At 37.7% G+C, this 24,267-nt stretch overlaps 1 protein-coding gene and 2 non-coding genes across 3 annotated transcripts in view; 2 read left to right on the top strand and 1 right to left on the bottom strand.

The window, feature by feature from the left end:
• The window catches only part of DKK2 (dickkopf WNT signaling pathway inhibitor 2), a 113,006-nt gene that overhangs the window by 32,105 nt on the left and 56,634 nt on the right, over positions 1–24,267 (top strand). The gene's annotated exons all lie outside the window — the stretch shown is intronic.
• LOC132366795 (small nucleolar RNA SNORA18) lies at positions 1,822–1,952 on the top strand. The gene has a single exon (XR_009503522.1). It is a non-coding gene; the product is annotated as a small nucleolar RNA SNORA18 (small nucleolar RNA).
• Positions 15,550–15,662, bottom strand: LOC132366812 (U5 spliceosomal RNA). Its single transcript, XR_009503535.1, has one exon. It is a non-coding gene; the product is annotated as a U5 spliceosomal RNA (small nuclear RNA).

Raw genomic sequence — 24,267 nt, 5'->3', positions numbered from 1 at the left:
GTTCCAGGATACAAAAATGTAGACTTAAAAGATCTGAACAATTTGTTTGCATATCTATGCACTGTGAAATCAGGCATTGTGAAGAAACAGTGTCTTGTAGCTAGTTCAGAATGATATAATTCAGGACAGATTTTTTTTTTCTCCAACACATGGTTTTGAAATCAAAGATTTTTTTTTTTTCTTTGAAGCAAGATGGAAAAGTCATTATGTACCAAGTGCAAAAAATTAAGTGCAGAGTAAGATTTTCATGGTAGGTAACATTTCACTTACTGCTTATCTTTGATTGGGTGAGTATATTTCTTGTCAGCAAAGACCAGAGGGTTTTCCAGGGCTGAGGTCTGCAGTAATCCACTGAAGGTAATGATGTAATGATAAGGCTTTCACATTCCAAAGGACAATGATTTTTCTCTGTTGTGAATTAAAATGTTTATTTTTTCCTAACTGTTCCAGAAAATTTCTTTAATGCATTGTTATATGCTTTTCCTTATGGAAAACAAATAACTTTTCATTCTGTTAGGTTAAAAAAATAACAGTCCATTCTTTTGTAAACACACAAGACAACGCACCAAATGGTGTGAAAGGTGGCAAGCCATGATTCTCTGCCCTGTGTGGTCTTAAAACCTGCAGATAATCTAAGATAAGAAGGAAGAAAAAGAAAGAGAAGGTACGGTTCCTACTGAGCAAGAGATACCTCCCAGGTTTGGGGCTAAGAGCTTTAACGATATTATTTAATCTTCACAGCAATCAGTACCAGTTAATTTAAACCCCAGTTCTGTTGCCTTAAAAAACCTATTTCCTTAATCTAGTCTTGAAAGCACGAATATCATCATATAAGAGTTAAGCTGCTTATTTAGAAAATTCTTAGAAAAGGAAAGCCTTTAGGATTACCAAGATCTCTATTAATTTCCTAGGGCGGCTTTAACAAAGTGAGTGGCTTAAAACAGCAGAAATTTATTCTCTCACAGGTTTGTATGGGAGATGCCTGAAACTGAGGCACTGGCAGAACCATTCCGCCTCTGAGGGCTCTATAGGGAAGGGTTCTCTCTCACCTCTTCTGATGGCTATTGGCAATCCTTGGCATTCCTTAGCTTTGTATGTTGTATGAGCTTTGTATGAGTTGTAAAACCTGGTTGCGCTGGGGCTTTATATTTCTAAACAGAGGGTAGGTTTTTTGTTTTGTTTTGTTTTGTTTTTAGCAGAGAGAAGAGCCCTGTCCATATGATATGGGGAAAAATCAAAAGAGGTCAATCCTCAGACCAGTCATACCTGGGTTTTCTCTCCCAGGAAGCTTCACATCTACAATCTTAGAACCAGCTGCAGTTAGTACATGTCAGGTAGTTGTGAAACGGAGAATAACTACTTACCTCAACTCTCACAGATTTTGAAAGTAGTGAGATCTAAACTTCCTAGCTGTATGGCCATGGACAAGAGACTGAATTCAAATTTCAGTTTCCTCATCTGTAAAACTGAGATAATATTCAGTGCAAGAGGATTTTATGAGACAGTACATTTGAAGAGTCTGGCAGATAATGGACCATTCGTTCTCTTTGTCCTTTGACTTATGTGGGTGCACTCTATCTCAAAGGGGTCACAATTTAGGAAATCTGGTACAAGGCCACCTCTGTTAGCATATGAAATAGGAAAAATAGTCAGATGAAAAAAGACTAGCATACAGAAAGACACCGAATAGTTACCAAATAACAAATTGAGGTACGCAGGTATAAACTGCCCTTTTTCTCCTTGAATAGAAGCCTCCATCCTGAGTCAAGTCTCAGGTGCTAAAAGCAGTTTAGTGTCCAGTGTTGCAAAATGGATAGTGCAGTTGAGGTCTATCCCGATGGGGCTTTTTCTGTAAACCTACATCGTTGGAAACGCCTCATAGATTAACTGTGTGGTTTCCTTTACTCATAGAACTACCTGTTAGATCTGTGGGAAAGAACTACAAGACAGAGCTGCCAAGTAAACTATGAAAAACCTAATAAACTTTTTATCTTAGGTATTGGCATATCCCAATGATCTGTACTGTTCTAGGGTGTGATGGCTTAGGAGTGAATATGATTTGAACCTAATACATTTTTAGAGGGTGTCAAATTCAGAACCAGGCAGATCCATTGCCTGACCCTAAACATGGTCCTAAAGTAGATTGCTTGAGGAAATTGGATCCCAAAGATTACAGGTGGGGAATTTTGAAGTGTGTCCATATTTCATTGGAGATCAAAGAAGCCTAACTAAAAGAATTGTGGGCTGACTCACACGATAACTTCTTTTTGAAAGGGCTATTTTATCTTGAAGATTATGAGTTTGGAGGAACTAAGGTGATTGGCAGTGGAAAGAATCGGAACATGTGAAATTCCTTAAAAATTTATTGACTTAAATAACTTTGTGTTACACATAATTAAAAAAAAACCCTTTACACTTAAAAAAAAATGGATGGTGCAAGTTTTGCTTAGACTTAAAAATCCATAATCATTTTGTCTAAATCTTATAAACAGCATTCTTTATTCTCATTGAAATGAGTGCTATATTTTTGATGAATTAAACAGAAACACTGTAACTTAATCTCTAGCCGTTAACATCACTTCAAAACTGTTAAACTGTGGTTTTCCATTCTGTTAATGCTAGCAAAGAAAACTCCATAGTAAAAGCAAATTTGCCATTAATCAAGGACCATTCTTCTTAAAAGTAAGAATTTATTAGATATATAGCAAATCTTAAGTCCAATAAGTAAGTTTTAGTGGGTTTTTATCTTTGATTATTTATAAAACTTATGCATTGTTTTAAAATATTTTGGCCTGTTGATGTTTATATTTTCATTTTATCACCCTTTACACACTTTCCTTTTCTGCAAATATGTCTGCTCTTATCTCTTTACGTATTTCTTTTCATATTACATATTTCATTATCACATTTATCAATTTTCATAGTGATAAGGTTTCAAAACATTCCCCTTCCTTTCACAGGCACACTTCTTTCTACCAGAATTATTTGAAGAGCTGAACTCTTACCAATTGAAAATACTCCAGTTTATACTTAAAATTTACATATGTCTATACCCTATTAAAGTAAGAAGATGAAAAAATATGAAAATTTGACTTAGATTTTTTAAACAAGCTTTTTGTTTTTTATGTAGCCATATACTTTCGAACTAAAGAAATAAAGATTGAATTAGAAAAAGAAGTCCTCTAAAAAAAAGATACAAACATATATATGTATGTATACACATACACATACACACATATATATTTAAAGATTTTCTTTATAAAGTAGGGTCACATCTAATGCATTCTTAAAACCCTAAAACATGCAGTGGCCCAGGCCTTGTGCTAGGTGATTTACGTATTTCAGTTGTGATTCTCATAGCAACTCTGGAAGGTAGGCTTAGGATTATCATCAGGGAAGTAAAGTAACCTTTTTTGTGTCCTTGCCTAAGGACACAAAAGCTAAACTCTGAGGTCAGGTTATTAATCCAGGTCTTTCTGATTCCAAAGTTGGTATGCTTTCCCTGAAGCCAACTCCTGCTTTTTTTACCCTAAAGAAACTTAAAGTAGATGACTCTAAAGAGTTACTTTATGCATCTTGGTTAACTCAGTGACCCTCATTTTTAATGCTTCAGTTGTTCCTCTGAAAGTTTCTCCCATAGTATTCAGGAAGCTATTTTTATCAGCTGCAAAATCACATAATCAATTTATGTGATTATACTTGGGATTTACTGCCTCAAATGTAAGCTTTCTAATATGGTCATCAATTTGAAGTACTATTTAATGCTTTCTGTAATTAGTACAAATAAACAGATTTCTCTCTCTAAATAAGACATTAGGACAGTTTTTCTGATTAGCTATAGCTATTTGTATATGGCTCATCTTAAGAAAATTTGACAACAAATTTATTGAACATACACTTGTGAAAAGTATTATTAATATTTTGTAGAACTGTTCCCTTTACATGAGAATACATTGAAGAGTTTCTTTTAGAATTACATCACTGTTCTCTTTTGACTAGAGCTACTGTGTTAAACGAGATTTACTGTAAACTGCTTGGTGGCATCCATCTCAGAGAGCTGCCCTTTACTGGAGTAAAGGAAGGGAGGTAAACATACCTTCATGCCCTTGCATAACCAAAGTGATTACAGTACTTTGTCAGGAAAATGTGGGTACACTTAATGTACTCTTCTTCCAGAAAAGATGCAAGCAAAATAACTTGTTTGTGGCCAGACGGAGGGCTACAACATTGTGAGACTGAAACAGAATGGACCAGAAAAACTCAGTACATTCAAAATAGATCAGAAAATATGATTCATTTATTTCATGGAAAAACAGGATGTCTTGACAGCTGAGAAGGAAGAAAAGTCCTTTGCTTAAATATTTCAAGTTCTCTCTGCCAGTTGTTTAGCATTCTCCTCCCTCACCTGCTTAAATGTTCACAAAAAGGGTGTTTCATATGCTGAACAATCTCTGGACCATCCTTGTTCTTGAACAGTCCTGACATCTTTAAGACTGTAATTCTAGAAACAGGAGCCTGATACTAAGCATCTGGACATGCTCTCCATTATTTCCTCCCAAAGAAAACAATAGCTGGGTAACATTACACTCCATTTTCACTAAATATGTACATTTAGTCAGATGCAGTTTGGTAGACCATAAAAGAGAAAAAGAAGAAACTATTTAAAATGAGAAGGACAAGTATTGATATAATGCCCATTGAAAAGTGTCTGAGTAACTGATTACACATAATACATAATTGCAGACATGAATATTTATTTCAATACACCTGAGTCTTGGAAAGTTTTGAGAAGAAATATCAGTATTTAGCTAGGACCAGGACCTTTATAATGGATGTTTTGGTTTGTGGACTTGCTGTCTTCCTGTCGTCCAATAATTTTCTTCTGTATGAAATTACAAGGAAGATTTTTCATTGGCATGGTAAAGGAAGAATTGAACGCTAAGGAAATTAAAAAATGTATCTCTTGAGTGTCTGGATAGCTGATTGGCCCCAGATAAACTTGTTGATACTCTTGGTAATTTCCTATATTTCAGGAGGAATTGAATCTATTTGCATATTGACATTATATGCATAAATATGATCTATATATTCCCACCAAAACATGTGGCATTTGGCTGATAAAAAATCTGAAAACCATTTCAGAGGATGCACAAATAAAGTAATTGAAACTTTTAACCTGGGAAGAATGTCTAGCAATATTTTAAGTGCTGATGTGGAGGTGCTACATGTTCGGACCCTGTGCTAGATGGTGAGGCTACAGAAAGAGTTCTTGTATTATATAGCTAGTACGATGGAAACAGTTATTCTTTGTAACTGAAAGAAAGAACTGGGACTAATGGTTAGGTAGGCATTACAGAGATTAAACTTGAATTTTGTTTAAGGTAAAATTTTCTAAAAGTCAGAGATTTTATGAAAGTAAATGGGCTGTTTTGTGTTATAGAACTCTAGGAATGTTCTAAAGGTAATTGTGTGCCAATTTGTAGGGAATATTTAATATATATTAGTATATAAATATGGCGAAACTTCCTACGTTTCCTCTCAACTCAGTGATTTCTTTTCAAAATCATATGTAATTTATTATTAGTCAAAGTTAACTCAGAGTTAACCTTGGCCTACAGAAAAAAGCTAAACTAGGTGTCAGACACTTTTCAGAGAAGCAGGGAAACCTACTAGTTGTATTCCTGTCACAACTGCCTTAGAAAGGAAAGGACCAATCTTGTGCAGCTGTTTTTCCTCATCTCACTGGTTTTTAGACTACAAAAAACAGGCCACCGAAGGACCTCTGAAAACCTGTCTGCATCCCATGGCCCAGTAATTTTGTGTGTGAGGTTAATCACTAGATCCTGCCCTTTCTTTGATGTCTTAGAGGGTGAGGGTAGTTGTGGCCTCCAAGATCTGTCAACTTCAACATCCACCTGATTTCATAGTTTACCATAGAATTCTGGGCTCGAAAGAACTTCATTCAAAAACTCTTCTTGATAGCATATTAAATTTACAATCTTACAAACTTAAAATGAGAGGTGCTCAGTTACCTTTCCTGGAAATAGAAGGGAATCCTGATCAGAGCACTGGAAACAAGAGATCTCTAAGTTTATACTTTTTTCCTTATAGTTGCATATTCTGTGTCTTCCATAAATTGAATCATAGACTGTTTTTCAAAGCTGATCTATAAATCGTTGCAGTTGGGGCCAGCTTTGTATCTGAACACTTATCATTTAAGAGAGTCTGTGACTCTGAAGATCTGGAATGACAAATAAACTTTGTCTCTATACATTCTATTTGATTTTCATTACAAATGAAAGCTTTCCAAAGTAGACTTTTTTGGTTTTTTATTCTTCAGCACTTTTCCCCCACTTTAAGGAATATCACAGAATTAAGAGATTGGGACAGATGGCTAATTAAGTAAAAATATGGAAGTAAAATTTCTTTTGCATTTCTCATGGCTAAAGGGTACTTAAAGGTACATAGAATCCTGTTCCATAGTGACCTTATTCTGCACATGAGAATGATTTGTTTTCTCTCCTACATTATGTAGGATCATGAAAATTCGTATTGGTGAATTTGTTTTTTAAAAATTTCTTCAGCAAAACGTGAACAAGCAAGAGGAAAATGAATTCATTCATTCTTATTTCATGAAAAATAATAGAACATCCATTGAGGCTTTTATCTAATCTGAAAGTGAAAAAAAATGTCAATGAGTGGAACACTGGTGAAATTTCTGAGTAAAGTTTAATTTTAAATTATAAATTTTTATATAAAGTACTTGAAGTAGGAAAAAGAATTTCAGAACTCTGGTCAGTATATTTACAACAATGTCTATAGCTAAAGAAAAGTGAAATAAAAGGATTAACAAAAATACTATACATTTTAATTGCTGACTTGTTAATTCTCAAAAACGTTGTCTTAGAAAATGACATTAGGACTATAATGAATCTCAATATAATATTTAATATTATGAAATTCTGGAAACAAAAAAGGAAACAAATTGGATTATAGGAAATTAATATTTTAGGTAATAATTTTAGTTTACATATAATTAGTACTGTTAATGTACTAATTATAATAGTATTATAATATTATAGTATTAATAATATTATCTATAACAAATGAAGCCAGATTTTTTGATAAAATAATATACCAATCCTGAGAAGTTTTCCATGGTAGAATAACAGCATATTTTTCTAAAAAAAAAAATGAGGAAATAACTCCTACTGTCTTAAGCTGTTTGAGCAGTTAACTGCATGTGTCCATGTGTTGGTCAAACAAGAGCCCTTGTAGTACTTGCTCTTGTGTTAGTCAGCAAGACGGTCCTCAGAGGAGCACTGCGACTTCAAAGGAGAGCAGCTGCGGGCCAGATGGGGCGAGCGGTAGCCACGAAAGGGTTAATTTGGTAATTTCGTTAGCAAAGTGTCTTCTTCCCTGGCAGCTTTTCTATTATTTACACAAAAAAGTCATGGTGCTGAATTATAAGAGAAAAAGAATTGGTCTCTAACCCTCAAATTATTTTTCTTCTGCAGTATCTGGTTCACTCAGTATAACCCACTCTTATCTAATTCAGAATTATTATAAACTTTAATTGTGAACTTGTTATGAGGATCATCTGTGAGTGAGTGTGTGTGTGTGTGTGAGAGAGAGAGAGAGAGAGAGAGGGAGATTGTTTTGGAAGAGGGATGGATCTGTCTAAAACTTGGACTGAAATTGTGTAAATGAACTCAGAAAATTTATCTTAAGTGAATGTAAGCAAACTTTCAGATCTGTTGTGGCCACATTGGTCTTTGGAAATAGTCTGCAACGCGAGGGCATTGCATGGCAAACTCTCATAGCTTGGCTTTTATCCTCATGAGGTCTTAGGTTGGTAACAATCCAGGGATAAAGGAAGCTAAATGGCCCCACTTGGTGAGAGGAGAGGATGGTATGAGAACTTAATAGTGGAGAGGCTGCTAAACACAGTGTCTGCTGGCCGTTTCCATAAACCACGAAATGCTCTTTAAGTTCTTCAAACCAAATTACTTCAACTGCTAGATAAGGTTTCAATGCATGATATTATTATGCTGCAGCCTTTTTTCCCCCTTCCAAGTTAATATCTTTGTTTTGATTTTGGCTGGGGAAGTTCCTTTGTTGGTCAGCCGCAACATTTCCATTAATTCACATAAATTCCCCATCTCACAATGCTTGCCAGTTTTCTCCCTGCCCAAACAGGAGAGGTAACATTTGCAGCGTTGCATGAAACATCTAAAATTAAAATTATTTTTCCCAGAGCTTCACTGGATTGTGAATAACTTTGATATTATTCACAACCTTCCTAATCAAAGCAGTGAACTTGGGAATACTTTTTATTTTACCTAGGAACTAAAAATCTTTATGATATTAGAAATTATTTATAGGTTTTAAAAAATAAAGGGGTACCAGAATTGCTTCAGAGATTTCAAAGAAATCTAGCTTGCCTGTTTTAGCTGCCCGAAGCAGCGATCCCTGAGAGCTTATATGGCGTCCCCCTTCAATTCCTAACGTCACGGAGCTACCCAAGAGGCTTCATGGGCCTAATCCAGCAATCTAATCAGTCACCAATCCAAGTGGCCAATATACTTACTCAATATCGATCAGGTGTGAAGCAAATTGGTCCTCATAGATACTGGGGCAATGATTACGTGGGCAAAGTTAACTAGAATTTCACAGTTTCAATAAACTAGAGAAATTAGTCTGTTAGTAGAATGATTAGGAACCTCCATTTATTGAGCATATTTTACCATGTATCAGGCATGGGCTAAGTACTTCATAGACACAATCTCTTGAATTACTGACAACAACCAGAGAGATAAACATTATTTTTAAAATTTTACAGATTTTTGGGTGTTGCTCCTTTAATCAATTTGCCCAAGGGTACATGGTCACCAATGGAAGAGTCAAGATTTAAGCAAGACTCTGAAGGCTATGCTCTGAACCCTTGCTACTCCATGCTATTTAATTGAACCCTGCTTAGCCAGGCTTTGGGAAGAACGGAAAAGAATAAACTTCTTTGCACTTGAACCGTTTTCTGATTGAAAGGAACCCAAAGAGAGATCCATACTGGTTCTGTGCAGTATCCATGTGAGAGATTCATAGCTCCTGAAAAGATCCCCATTCAATCCATATGCAACTCTTTCCTTCTCAGAGGGCACAGGAACACCTGGTGAGGTCTCACTGAAACAGCTATGTGATAACAATGACAGCAATAAGCCCAAAGAGCTTTCGTCTGTCAGGCATTGTTCTAAGTGCTTTCCATGCAGTATCTCAATTCCATCTTCACAGCAACCCTATGAGGTAAATTCTCATGTTCTGGGGCCAGAGTTCAGTGGGGGTCGGTAGGAGATTTTTCTACTCAAATATATGTGTAAACGCTACCTACTGTATTCTCTTTTTAATGATTCATAGTTCACATTAGCCTAGTAAAGGCTCTGAGAATTTCTGCAGTAACGAAACTTATCTTTGTTCTAGCCAGAGTATTCAAAATTTATTTTAATATATACTCCTATCGCCACTAACACCTATTGACATGTCACAGAGTACAGATTGAGGATTGCTCTTCCAGATCTTCAGTAATAGCCTGAATTCAGAAACAAAGCCATGGACAAATCTTTAACGGCTAGGAGGTGGGGAGGGGGGCAGCAGGTGGAGAGGGGTGTTACTCCAGTGATTCTATAGACCACACCAGGGACACTGGGCTCAGGTGAGCAAAGCTGCATTCCACGTGCCAATCAGAAAGTTGTTTGCCAATGCAGAAATACATAGAGGGAAAGTCTGGCGCTTAACTACAGGTTGGCACTCGACCCAAACCTTTGAGCATTTCTGCTATTTCCTAATGCAAATCTTTCATCTAATGATCTGGTGATTCCATGGCTTAGGGCAGACTAGCACCATGAATGTAACTGATGATAATAGGATAAGTCTGTTCAAGCAGAGGTAATCTTGTTACATTTACTTGTGAAAATTGTTGGTATTTCACAGCCTGCTGTTTAACTCAGGACTCTGGGGAAAGGTTTAGCAAGTGATTTAGATTCAAAATCCCATCACCTTTCTGGCTCCATGGGATCACTTTAGAGTTTAGCATCAGGACGGAGACCAAAAGGAGCCATGCAAGGTTGGCCATGCAAACAACTGGAGTTAGAGGATCCAAGTGGCAAAATGAGTAAGGGAATGAACTATCACTGGAGTTCAGGTTTTGAAGCTGAGGATGTAGAATGAATGGTCATGAAGCCTTCAAAAGTTTGAGCCCCGATGAGGAACCTCATTGATGGGTTGGATTTGGAAAGATACAGATGAAGAAGAGTCGTATTCTGACATACACATGTGTGTATGTGCATCTGTACATGTGTGTATTGGAAGCCAGAAGAAAATAAGGAGTCAGTATGGAAAAAAGGACTGTGGCAAATTGGGCCCGTGTTCTGAAGGTCGCAAGAACTTGATCTGGCTGCATGACAGTGCTCATAGGAAACTTTAGAAATGTAGGTTAAATTCAAGTTATGGGGTTCTCTGAAGGTCAGGCCAAGAATTTGGACTTGTCTTGGTAGTCAAAAGAGAGCCTTGAAGGTTCTTGAGCAGTGGGATGACATCAGAAGTGGTGTCTTAGCAAGAATCATCCAGTGGTGCTAGGCGGGGTAATCTGGAAAGAAAGGGAGGAGACAGAGGGCCATACAGAGGCATGGGGTGCAGCAGGCTGAGGGCCTGGATTCGTACTGCAGTGGAATGGAGCCAGAAGGAGGGATTGGAAGGATTATGAAGTATAAGGGTGAAGACAGCTGTAGAAGAATATGGGCATACAAACCTGGGTGATCCCTGAAACGGAGGTTGAAATAACTAACTCTGAACCACATTTTATCTATGCAGCACATCAATTTGGTCAATACACTGAATAATTATTAGTATAAACACATTGTCTCATACCAAAAAAGTGCCATTTCAATAACTGTAAAAATTATTTTCACAGAATTTTTTCCTAATCCATGGCAAAAAACTGAAATGTGCTCTCTCATAATTTGTGAGACTATATTAATTATTTTTCCCAAGTGATATCCACCATGGATTGATATTGGAAGGGCATTCTTCCTTTGCATAAATTCTATACTCACAGAGAACAAAACTTTTTAATCTAAAAAGGAGATAATCTGATGCCTATTCTATTTAACATCCTGCCTTCAAAGTCTATGCCATAGATTTCAGCTTCCTCGTGGTCATTTTCTTCTATATGTGCAGAAGGAAAAGAGAAAAAGACAGATCTTTATTTTGAACATTGAGTATATTTTCCATGTGCGCTTCCTGATCCTTCTCCAACCTGTTTACTGCACCAGGAGGCTGACCTACAAGAAATATGTCAGGGGTACCCTCGTTTTTGGTTCCCAGTTGAGCCTGGCCATCAGAAGAGACCAGTCAGGAGACTGCGTGGTAGGAGGAGATGCTGTGGTTTGTGGGAGACATTCCCCTGGCCCCACTCTGCCTTCAGTGACATCATGTTGTTAGCTTTCATTCAGGTGTGATTGGAGAATTTATACCATGGCCATGAGCACATGTTACAAATCAGGGCTTTCATTTTTGGAAAGCCGGGTTACCTGCATGCTCCTAGAGGCGTGTGGTTCCAGGCACTTACGCCTTTTGTCCCCTCTGTACTTGGCCACCTAGGCCGGCTGTGTACCTTAACCAAAGGTGTATGGAGGGGACTCTCCACATAGCATCACTGTTCAGGTTCCTGCGACCACCACTTCGTCTTCAGGCTTAAGAGACATAACGGTTTCCTGCCTTGCTCACCTCAGATTACTGCACTTCCTCTTTTGTTTCTGTAAACCTGTACCATCTAACATGGTAGCCACCAGCTACATGTGGCTATTGATCACTTGATGATGTGATTAACATAACAGTGTAACTGATGAGTTGAATTTTTTATTTTATTTAGTTAAAATTAATTAAATTTAAATTAAAAAGCCAGAGACAGTATAAAACATTTTCCCATTAAACACAGCTTTATTATTTTGGTAGGACTATATTTTACTTGAGAATTTATTATTTAAACTGAGATGGACTGTAAATGTAAAATACACACCAGATTTCAGTGACTTTATTTATTTTATTTTTGGCTGTGTTGGATCTTCACTGCTGCGTGCAAGCTTTCTCTAGTTGCTGTGAGCAGGGGCTACTCTTCGTTTGAGTGCGTGGGCTTCTCATTGCAGTGGCTTCTCTTTGTTGTAGAGCACCGGCTCTAGGCACGCAGGCTTCAGTAGTTGTAGCACACGGGCTCAGTAGTTGTGGCATATGGGCTCCGTAGTTGTGGCTCGCGGGCTCTAGAGCACAGGCTCAGTAGTTGTGGAGCACAGGCTTAGTTGCTCCGCGGCATGTGGGATCTTCCTGGACCAGGGCTCGAACCTGTGTCCCTTGCATTTATTTGCAGATGGATTCTTAACCACTGCACCACCAGGGAAGTCCTTCAGTGACTTACTATGAAAAAAAAACTTCCTAACCTTTTTTTATATTTATTACATATTAAAATGATATTTTGAATAGATTGGGTTAAACTAAGTATATCATTAAGATTAATTTTGCCTGTTTCTTTTCACTTTTTTAATGCAGTTAACAGAAAATTCTAAATTAGTATGTTGCTCCCACTAATGGACATTCCTGCTGTAAATCTTGCCCACACTACTGTAAATAGCCCCTTTATACTCTTCAAATACACAGCTTTAATATGCCGTCAGTTTTGACTGTTGGAACCCTGATTCCACTAAAACCAAAAAAAAAAAAAAACCAGAAAACTGTGACTAATTTTATTTCTTGTGAGTTAAATCACCACTCTGTTTTTAAAGAGAAAAAAAATAGGCTTCTTTGAGGGGGATACATATATTCAGTAGGCACTATTAGCTTGGCGACACTTGGCTTTTAAAGATGTTTCCTAAACAATTTTTACAGTGTGCTCTAGTAGAGTAATCCTCAAAAATGTTTCCCGAATGGAAGGAAGTATTAATATTGTTAAGCAGCTATCAGATGCCAGAAAGTTTTTTGATAGATTATCCAATCTATCCAATCTCCCAGACCACATTCCATTTCTTCCACAGGCCCACGGGTAACACTTTCAAACAGACCTAGAAAAGACCATAGCTCACAAATTCCATGAAAAGGAGCTTCTAGCGGAGGCTTGTCAGGTCACTTGCAGGAAGGCAGAGAGAGGTTTGGTGGGATAAATCAAGCTGGTCTGGGCAGGCTGCGTTCTGCTGAGCCCACCGCCAACCCCAGCGCAGTCTCACCCCATCCTTAATCAGAGTGCTACGTGGACCATTAGGCAGTCTTGCTTCCCTTTAATGACACTGGGAAAGGATGTAAAGAGAGGCTCAGAGATGTAAACTGTACCCAAATCACACAAGGGACGAAGGTCCTTGAGCTTGGGGTTGAAAACATCATAGTGCTGCCTCCCATTCTTGTTTTCAATCTATGCATAATTTGATCCTCCTGCATTTGACTCTGACCTACACTGTAATTCTTCACGGGAGTTTTAAAGTGATGTTTACACACATGTTAGCACTTGTTGCTTTGGACTTCACTGTATCCTCCCTAGCTAAATGGGTGTGAAATAAAAATGTGTTTTTAAATGCAGGTAGGGACTGTACTTGAACCCATGTTAATTCTGGAATTGTGCACAGCTGTGTGACATTAAACACTAAAAAGGGAATTACAGGAACTGCCAGAATCACTGCAAAATTGGTCATGGTTTTGTACTCCTTATTTAGTGCAAGGAATTCTTTGGGTGCATAATAAATAGTGACTATCTGATTAAATGTAACAAAGAAAGGGATGCTCCTTCCTTTATCCATTTTATATTTTTGGTCTGATCTAATATGACTGTGTGACCATCTAGACACGCTCTCATCTAAATTCTTCCAAAACTGAAAACAGAGGCAGTGTTACTTGGGGATTAAAAGAGTGCTTGGAAGCAGGCAGACCTGAGTTCAGCTGTGTTACCTAGATGCTGTGTGACTGTGGCCTAGTTCCTATACCTCTCTGCACCTCCATTTCCTTGTCTGCAAGAAGAGGGTAACAGCATAGCAGTTAGAGTTCTTCAGGTATAAGCAATAGAAACCAACTCTTAAGCAACCTATACAAAATATTTTTTAAAAAGGAATTTATTGTAAGGATATGAGAAAGCTGAAATAATCAAATGAAGGAATGAACTGAGCCTCAGAAGAGCATGAACCCATGGCACTCCAGGGTTCTAGAAAACAAGACCTTTGGGGCCTTATTAGGGCACCTCAGCCAAAATAAAAGACCTCTTATAAGATTTCATCCTTTGGATTTTTTACTCAAGATGCAAATTCCCAGAAAGAGTCTGAGTGGCCTAGTTGAGGTCCTGCCTTCCTTTCCTTGATGAAGGGGGGGCAGGAGAAGGAAGGGTGCCCCCACTGACAAACTGTAGTAAATGAGGGAGGCTGATTTCTTAAATAAAACATCAGGGTGGTGTTACCAAGGAAAGGGATATGGGTGCTGGACAAGCAAAAGAAATGAAGTATTTTATATTCTCTTGACTTATATAGAGTCATTATACCGTTCAAATGAGATCACTGACATAGGTACACACAGTAACAGTACATATAAATTGTCAATAAAGATAATTTTTAAAAATTATCAATAAGAAAAAATTCATAATTTAGTTTATTCTTCTCATTATGCTCTCAGAGCATATTTTAAACACACACGCACACAAACAGAGCAGTCCCTTAGATCTTACTAACGGGGGCATTTTAACAATTTGCTAACTAGATAGATATATATGGAAAACAAAATAAGTAGTAATTATGTCCCAAATAGTTAGCATGCAATTATTTAATTAAAAAATCTGCCTTCACTTTTTCAAACATAAGCCAACAATAAATCCCATGCCATCTATTTTAGTTATGGTAAATCATAGTCATATGTGGTCGTGATTATGGCTAATCGTGGGATAAAGGATTTAATTTTAGAGTATGAATGAAATACATTCTTGTTGACATTTATGCATGACAGTCTCGGAACAATAGGGGAAGAGCTAACAGCCATGTGATGTAAAACCCCCTATAAAGAGAATAATAAAGAACATTTAAATCAAGGATTCTGATTCTTAATGATGGTACTGATGATTCTAGAAGCTTGTGCTCTCCATATTTAGAATGCACCAGCTGCTTCAAATTAGAGAGACTGTAGACTCTTCTGACGTGGGTTCATTGATGGGTGTGTGTGTGTGTGTGTGAGAGAGAGAGATATAAGTCTTTCCAGCTATATGCAAACAGAACGTCTAGAACACTTCCCTGAACTATCAGTCTACAGAGGAAAATATTCTGTGGTAAACTGCTATCCCACACTAAGATTGCGAATCTACGTTGAAATTTGTAACTTTTTAAAGAACATTAAGAGAGATTCTATTTACACTTGGCCTGAAATTGCTTACGAACTGAACGAAAGTGCCAGGAACTTAAAAGGAACCAACTGTATTTATTATTTTTTTTCAAACTTCTGCTTTCACTTCACAATAATGTCTTCCATTAAAACTAAATGATAAGCATCCTTAAAGCAAGGCCTCAAACAATTAACGTAAGACTCGAAGTTATTTCCCTCATTGGAAATTTTTAGTAAAAATCTAAATATTCATTCAATATCAAGAGGAACCAGAGAATGCCCTCTGCTTCTATAACACACCTCTAGTAAGAGAAACTCCTGCTGCACTACTACATAGTGTCAAGATATAATGCCTGTCAAAACTTTTCAGGGACTTCTGCAAATAAATATGGGTTGAAGGAAATTTTAAATTGTGCCATTTTATAATAGTACTGTGTGCAGTACACTCTTGATATTGAAATCACCCTTTCTATTCTGGAAATATCTTAACATTCACACAGTGACTCTGAGCTACCATTAGGGGGCAATGTGGAGGAAGCTTGGCTAACTGGGACCTATTGATTCCTTTCAGTGTATTTTTCATTTTATTGTATTTGTCCTCTCTGATTGTTCTTTATATTTTCTTTGTTAAAAAATTCTAACTTCTGGCTCTGTACATTCGTTCTCTTCCCAAGTTCTTTGATCATCTTTACGATCCTTATTCTGAACTCTTTCTTGGGTAGACTGCCTACCTCCACTTCTCTTAGTTCTTCTTCTGGGGTTTTATTTTGTTCCTTCATCTGGAACATATTCCTCTGCTACCTCATTTCATCTAAGTTGCTATTGGTATTTTTACGTATGTGGTAGGTTGGTTACATTTCTCAACCTTGGTGAAGTGGTCCTCTGTAGGAGGTGCCCTATGGGTCCCAGCTGTGCACTCCCCTCTGGTCACCCAAGTTCTAGGGGTTTCCCCTAAGATGTGTGGGTCCTTCTGTGGTGGCAGGCTGACTTTGTGGGCAGTCTGATAGGCTTGGTTGGCTCCTAGTCTGGTTGGTTGCCAGGCCCTGTCTTGTATGGATACTGCTGGCTGCTGTTTAGCAGAGTCTGGTTACAAGGTGGCTGATTGCAGAATCCTAGGGGGCCCTAGGGCTAGTGCTCGCTCACCAGTGGGCAGAGTCAGGGTGCCCGAAGACCCACTGCAGGGGTATTGCCCACCCACTAGCAGGTGAAGCCAGAACGTGGGATTAGTGCCAGTCTACTGGCAGGCAGAGCTGGTTCCTGGAGTCTGGCTACAGGACCCAGAGATCCCAGAGCTTGTTTCAGCTCATTGGGGTGGGGGGTTCCTGACACAGTTGGGTATGAGGTCTGGGGTGTCCCGAAGGTTGTGAGGTCGGCCAGGGCCCAGCTAGTCCCAGGGTATGGTCTGGCCTGCGTTGCAGGTCACAGTTTTCTTGCTTCTGGTGTCTGCCCCTGGTGGGTGAGGCTGGTCTAGAGGCTTATGCAGGCTTCCTGTCGGGAGGGTGCCTGCCCACTGATGGGTGGAGCTGGGTCTTAGCCCTCTGGTGGGCTGGGCCATGTCTAGGGGCATGTCCGCAGGCAGCTGTGGGCTCTTTAATCTTTAGGCAGCCAGTCTGCTGATGGGAGGGACCGTGTCCCCACCCAGTTAGTTGTTTGGCTGAGGTGTCCTAGCACTGGAGTCTACAGGCTGTTGAGTGGGTCCAGGTCTTGGCACTCATGAGCCAATATGTCAGCTGCCAGGAGCGTTCTCGCATTTGAATGTTCCCCAGTATGTCTCCCACCAGTGTCTATGTCCCGCAGGTGAGCTGCAGCCCCGCCACACACACCTCTCCAGGAGACTCTAAGACCAGCAGGTAAGTCTGGTGCAGGCTCCTATCAAATTACTGATTTTGCCCTGGGTCCTGGTGTGCATGAGATTTTGTGTGTACCCTTTAAGAGTGAAGTCTCTAATTCCCCCAATCCTGTGGGGCTCCTGCAATTAACACCTGTTGGCCTTCAATGCCAAATGCTCTGGGGGCTCATCTTCCTGGTGCCAGACCCCCTGGTGCCAGATCTTCTGGAGCCAGAACCCCCCTCATTCTGGTCCCTTCTTTATGTCTCTAGTTGTAGATCTTTTCTGGTAGGTTCCAGTCTTTATCATCAATGGTTATTCTGCGCATAGTTGTGATTTTGATGTGCTCGTGAGAGGAGGTGAGCACAGGGTCCTTCTGCTCTGCCATCTTGGCTGCTTTCTGATCCAGCATCAGCCGGGATCTAAACTGAGTCCTGATCAAAGACTCAGGTGGATTTTGTATTGTATATTTGAATATCTGAGTGAGATTCCTTTCCTTCCTCATTCCCTCCCACCTTCCTCACTTCCTTCCTTCCTTCCTCTCCCCCTCCCTCCCTTTCTTCCTTCCTTTCTTTACTTAATGTTTTGTGATAATTATAGATTCACAAACAGTCATAATAAATAACATAGATTTGCTGTACTCTTTGCCCAGTTTCTCCCAGTGGTAACAACTTGCAAAACTATAGTACAATATCACAACCAGGATAATGACATTGATATAGGTCAAGGTATAGAACATTTCCATTCCACAGGGACCTACCATGTTCCCTTTTATAGTCACATCCACTTCTCTCTTGCCCTAATTCTGTCATTTCAAGAATGTTCCATAAATGGAGTCATACAGTATATAATCTTTGGAGATTGGCTTTTCTCACTCAGCATAATTTTCTGAAACTTCATTCAAGCTGTTGTGTGTATCAATAGTTCATCCTTTTTATTGCTGAGTAGAATTCCATGGCATGGATATACCAGTTTGTTCAACTATTCACCTGTTGAAAGACATCTGGGTTTGTTTCCAGTTTTTGTCTATTAAGAATAAAGCTGCTACAGAAGCTTGCATATGCTACAGAAGCTTGCTTTCAATGTTCATAGCAGCATTATTCACAATAACCAAAAGGCAGAAACAACTCAAATGCACATCAACAGATAAATGGATAAACAAAATGTGGTATATATATATATATATACGCATGGAATATTATTCGGTCTTAAGAAGGAATGAAATTCTGTATATGCTACAGCATGGATGCACCTTGAAAACATTATGCTAAGTGAAATAAGTCAGACACAAAAGGACACATTGTATGATTTCACTTATATGAATTACCAAGAATAGGCAAATTCACAGAGACAGAAAGTAGCATAGAGGTTATGAGGGGCTGAAGGAGAGAGAGAAATGGGGAGTTATTTAATGAGTATGAAGTTTCTGTTTTGGATAATGAAGAAGTTCTGGAAATGGATAGTGGTGATGGTTGCACAATATTGTGAATGTTCTTAATGCTACTGAATTGTACACTTAAAAATGGTAAATTTTATGTTATGTATATTTTACCGCAATTTTAAAAAAAGAATATATAAGCATTTGTGCATAGGATTTTGTATGAACATAAGTCTTAATTTCTCTGGGATGAAAGTCCAGGAGTGCAACTGTTGGTTTGTATGATAGTTACATTTTTGTTTTTTAAGAAAATGCCAAACTGTTCTCCAGAGTACTATGCATTTTAATTCCCATCACCAATGTGTGAGTGATCCAGTTTCTCTGCATCCTCACCAAAATTTGGTGTTGTCACTAATATTTTAAAAAATGTTAATCATTCTGATAGGTGTGTATTGGTATCTCATTGTGGTTTTAATTTGCATTTCCCTAATAACCAATGACATTGAACATCTCTTCAGATGCATTTTGCCAATTTATATATCTTCTTAGGTGAAATATCCCTTCATGTCTTTTGCCTACTTTCTAGTTGTATTGTTTGCTTTTTTACTGTTGACTTTTGGGAGCTCTTTGCATATTCTACATACTAGACCTTTGTCAGAGATGTAGTTTGCCAACATTTTCTACTACTCTGTCACCTGTCTTTTAATCCTTCTAACAGCATCTTTCATAGAGCAAAAGTTTTAAATTTTGATGAAGTCTGATTTATCATTTTTTCTTTTTGTGGATAATATTTTCTTTGTGTCGGGTCTAAGAACTCTTTGCTTAGTCCTAGATCCCAAAGTTTTCTCCTCCTTTTTTTTTCTAAAAATTTTACAGTTTTACATTTACATTTAAACCCATGATTTATTTTGAGTGAATTTTTGTATAAGGTATACAATTTAGGTCAAGATTATTATTATTTTCCTTATGGATAACCAATTGCTTTTGCACCATTTGTTGAAAAGAGTATCCTTTCTCCATCAAATTTTTTAACTAACCCTGAAATAATGCCTTTTTCTTCCTTCCTTCCCCCCTCCCTCCCTCCCTCTTTCTCTTTTTGGCCACTGCTTTACATTATCAACAGTATCTTCACTGTAGCTGGTTTTCTTTCTGTAAACAGAAGTTTTGGCACCTTCATGCTATGAAGTTTGATGACTGTGTATATGGAAGGCACAAATTCATATTCTCCTATATATTTATAAAACACCTAAATCAGCATTTTGCTAGCCCATTTTTGTACTTTCATAATCGTCATGTTAATTAATGAGCGAAAGAAAGATGGAGACGGGTAAGACATTCCAGTCCTCTCTTTGCTGTACAGTGTACTCATTGTCGGCAGCCTCAGTTCATCTGGGTTTATTTCTGTTCTGGTGTATTAGGAGCACCAGGAACTTGGGAATGAGGCACAGGTGACTTTGTAGTTAGCAAAAGTGGTGCTGAGAGCAGTAATTTATGCAAATAGATCCTATACATTCCTTCTTCCCTCCCTCCCTCCCTCCCTCCTTCCTCCTATGAATAGTTAATAAATAACTGGGAATAATATGTTACACAAAATAGACAGGTCTTTGCTTTCATAGAGGTTTTTATCCTAGTGACGGAGAAAGAAGACAAGTAAATAGATTAAATAATCATGGATTAGAATGAATGCCATTTTATAAGGTTTTATCATTGTCATACACTGAAATACTTCAAACATTCAAATATTAGTTGTGTTGACTGTGATAATAGAATGACAAAATGTGTCATTAGAGTCATATGTTTTGATTCATTGACACTATTTTATTGATTTGTCCAATATTTATTGTGTGTACCAGCATTGTTCTAGTTGCTGCTATAATCCCGAAGAAAAAAACTTCATATGTTTTGATTTCCAAGAATTTATAATTTAGCTGAGGAGATAAGAATATACATAAACAAGTGTCATATAAAGAGAATGAATGATACATGAAGGTAAAAAATGACAAGAGTTCAGTGAAGAGGAACAGTCCCTTCCCTTGGGAATAATCATGGAAAAGCATGGGTAGGCAACATCGTAAAGCTGGGCTTTGCAGCCAACCTTAAAGGAAGACAGGATTTCAAGCAGTCAAAGACCATGTAGGAGGCAAAGGGTAATGGAATGATGGCCCTAAGAAAGGATCAGCATGGAGAGAAAACACGATTCCTCTGTTTCAGAAATGACCGGTTTGACATCATAGTTTAAAAAGTAGGAGATTCAAATACAAAGGGAACAAATGCATGGCAATGCATTTTGAATGCTAGTGGAGAGATGTCTATTTGTACCCTGACCCTATACTCACAACAGCTTATAAAAGAATTCAAACAAAGATTCAGGCTTTAAAGAGGATGGAAGACTGTTTCCATTTGTGTAATAGCTTTTAAGATTTTAGACTGAATAATGAATAAAGTGTAATGTTTTATAAAAAAAAATTTATTTTTCCAATGAAAGGCTAGAAATAGTTAACTAATGTGTCAACATGAAATCACAATAATTTGACTGTTATTTCAATTTACTTAAAAAAGTAAATTCAGACCATACCTTCATGAATCCACAGGGCACAATTTTGCTTTACTCTGATTCCATCCATTATTACGATATATATTACAATATATTTTGCATCAGCAAAATTATGAGCAGATCCTTCTCACCCTGTTGCTTTTTTCAATCGGGCAGCATGTTAAAGAGTTGGAGTCCTGACCTGTATTGAATCCTTGCTCGTGTCACTTAATAATAATAATGTTTACATCATGTTGTTGTTGTAAGGATAAAAGGAGACCAGGTATGTGAATTTTTTAAAAAATTGGTATAGTACAAATTTAATATTATTAGATAATAAACTTCATGATGGCTTAGACTGCGCTTCATATATCTTTGCATTCCCCGAGTGCCTGCTGTGGTACCCGGCACACGGCACCTATTTACTCTCAGTAGCATTATTGAAAATAGCAACAATACCACAGTACATTTATTTGCCTGTATACATAGAGTCTGTTTTTACGTTTGTTGATGAACAAATGAATGTTCTATGAACTTGTTTATAAAGAATTTATTATGTAATTATTCTGTTTAATCATAGTGAACCATTCAGAATAGAAAAGTCATATTACTTGTGTCAAAGAAAAAACCACTCACAGAATTATTACTCGTTATACTTCTGGGATGATATATCTAGTGTAATGCTGAATAAAAGTCAAATTACATGTGTTCTACTGGCTTCACTTTATGTTTAAGAAGATATAATATAGTCAGTATATAACATGCAGAAAAGTGAAGAAGTTTAAATTTAAACTAAATATTTAAACTTAATTTTTGATAACGTCATTATATATATGTGTGTGTGTATATATAAACACAAATATATCTATAAGTATATACCTATATATGTAAATATGTAGATGTATAGATATTATAGATATACAACCATATGGTCTAAATTGAAATTAATATAATACTGCTAGTGCCTCAGAATGTGCTGAGTTTCAAATCACATTGATAGTGAAACAAAATAAACATGTATAGCTATACAGCAATTATGTTGTTAAAATTAAAATTTTATTCCAGATCTCTTACTGCATTCTATATGGGAGAAGCTTTATGTAATATAGATTGGTGTAGCAGAAACTGTAATACAACAACCAAAATGAAATTTTATGTGTAGGTTTGTGGATGAGTAATTTAAGACTTGTGGTAGTAAAGTGACTAGTTTTATGTATTGTCCCCTTATGAATCTATTTGACCACTTGTAAAAGTCTTATGTGGTTAAATGTCCAGGTTTAACAAACAAACAAACACCTGGATACTGTGATGTATGAGAAAAGACAGAAACTGCATCTGTGCACGAGTGCAGTGAGTTTAAGTCGGTAGTAAGTCTGCGAACAGCACGGCATCTGCTGAGTGTGTTACACACTTAGCAGAGCAGATCCTGAACACGTGCAAATCCTCACGGTTTTGGTCAGCAACAGTGTCCAACAGTGATATGGAGCTCCTTCTAGGATAAGTCACAATTGTGTAATTTACCATGGAGTGGCCTATTTATGGTACACAGGAGGATACCTTGCTGGTTGTTTTTTCCCAGAGTTATTAAATCTTAGCGGCAGTTAAAATCCAGGATACTGTATGACTTTACACAAGATGACAGGATGCTTCCTACACTCTTACACTCTTCCTGTCTTTGAAAAAATGATATTAAGTAGTCTAATCAGAACTCAAGGAATGGGAAAAACGTGAGTTTTTGAGCCAGATGAACTTGCCTTCAAATCCTGGCTCTTTATTTAGCTTTTTTTTGGCCCAAGTTTTAGTCTTTTTGTACAACAGACAGAACAATATGCACCTTGTATGGTCATTTTGAGTATTAAATGGGATAATGGATGCAAACCTTCAATATAACACCCAGCATCTATTAGATGCTCACACTCCCTCATCCTTCAACATCACACCTCCTTTCCATTTCCTATCGTCCAAGGGGAAATGAAGAAAAAAATCTTAAGAGTTTTATAAATTTTCAAAGTAAAAACTTTGAATGCTTTCCGTTGAAAATTGATGCTGATTCATAAAAAAAGAATGCAATAGCTTCGGAGATATTGGTACCTATAAGAAAAAGCCAGCAACTGTTCTAAGAACTTTATGTATGTTATTAATCCATACATTAATAAATACCCCATCTGGTAGATAGATATTATTCTAAGCATTCTGCATATGCTTATCATAACAATCATGAGGAAGAAAGTACCAACGTACTTATATTGGCCTTATTACAAGAATACAAGCTCGGCAAGAGGAAGGCATGTTTAACAACCACCTTGTATTTTAATGTTACTTTGCTCTGCACTTAATACGCAGTCAAGAAACATTAGTTGATTTTTCTTTCTTGAGAACTTTCACTGCTAAACCCAGAACGATGACAGTATAGAGACTCCATTTCCCTGATCCAAGTACTAACCAAGAAGCTCTAAGCAGTAAAGTTCTACCTAGTAAGCGAAAAAGCAAGAGTCCTGCTTTGTAATTTGTGAATAACCTTGATAAAGTTCAAACCTTGTGAACTGGTTTGTTCATTTATGTAGAGATGGGGTGGAGAGGTGGGGTGGGGGGCAGGCAGAGAAAGAGTGAGAGAGAGGGAGGAAGGGAAGGAGGGAGGGAGGAAGGGAGATGACAGTTCTCTGAATCCTCAGGTGTTCGAGATTACTGGCAAATTACTCTTGAAGTACTCAGATTGCATTTCAGGAGTTGCACTGAAAAAAGGTGTATTAGCAAAAAATTTATTATGGCATGACCAGTCTGAGACCCTTACTTCTCTGAACCTATTAACTAGCATCACAAAGGAATGGATGCTGCATTACAATGGACTTAGAGTACCAAAGGGAGTCGTGTCAGGTCGCTACATCTGGATGGCTTTCACGGGTGGAAAATAAAATAATGAAGATACCAACTGGGCCACCCACTGCAAAATGTGGGTGACCAAATAAGCCAACGGAACCTCTAATGAGTATTTACTCCAAAGGACTCTGCATGTAAACTATTTCCAGACTGATGTGGTGCCAAGCTTAGAGCATTAAGTCTTTCAATGGCTTTTGTTGGTCAGCAGCCAAGGCATCTAGGAACAAAGGAGGGGGTCTCCTTATTAAACATATCAAGAATATTACT

This window comes from Balaenoptera ricei, chromosome 5 (assembly GCF_028023285.1).
Source record: "Balaenoptera ricei isolate mBalRic1 chromosome 5, mBalRic1.hap2, whole genome shotgun sequence".
NCBI lineage: Eukaryota > Metazoa > Chordata > Mammalia > Artiodactyla > Balaenopteridae > Balaenoptera > Balaenoptera ricei.
This window is presented reverse-complemented; position numbering and strand designations above follow the sequence as displayed.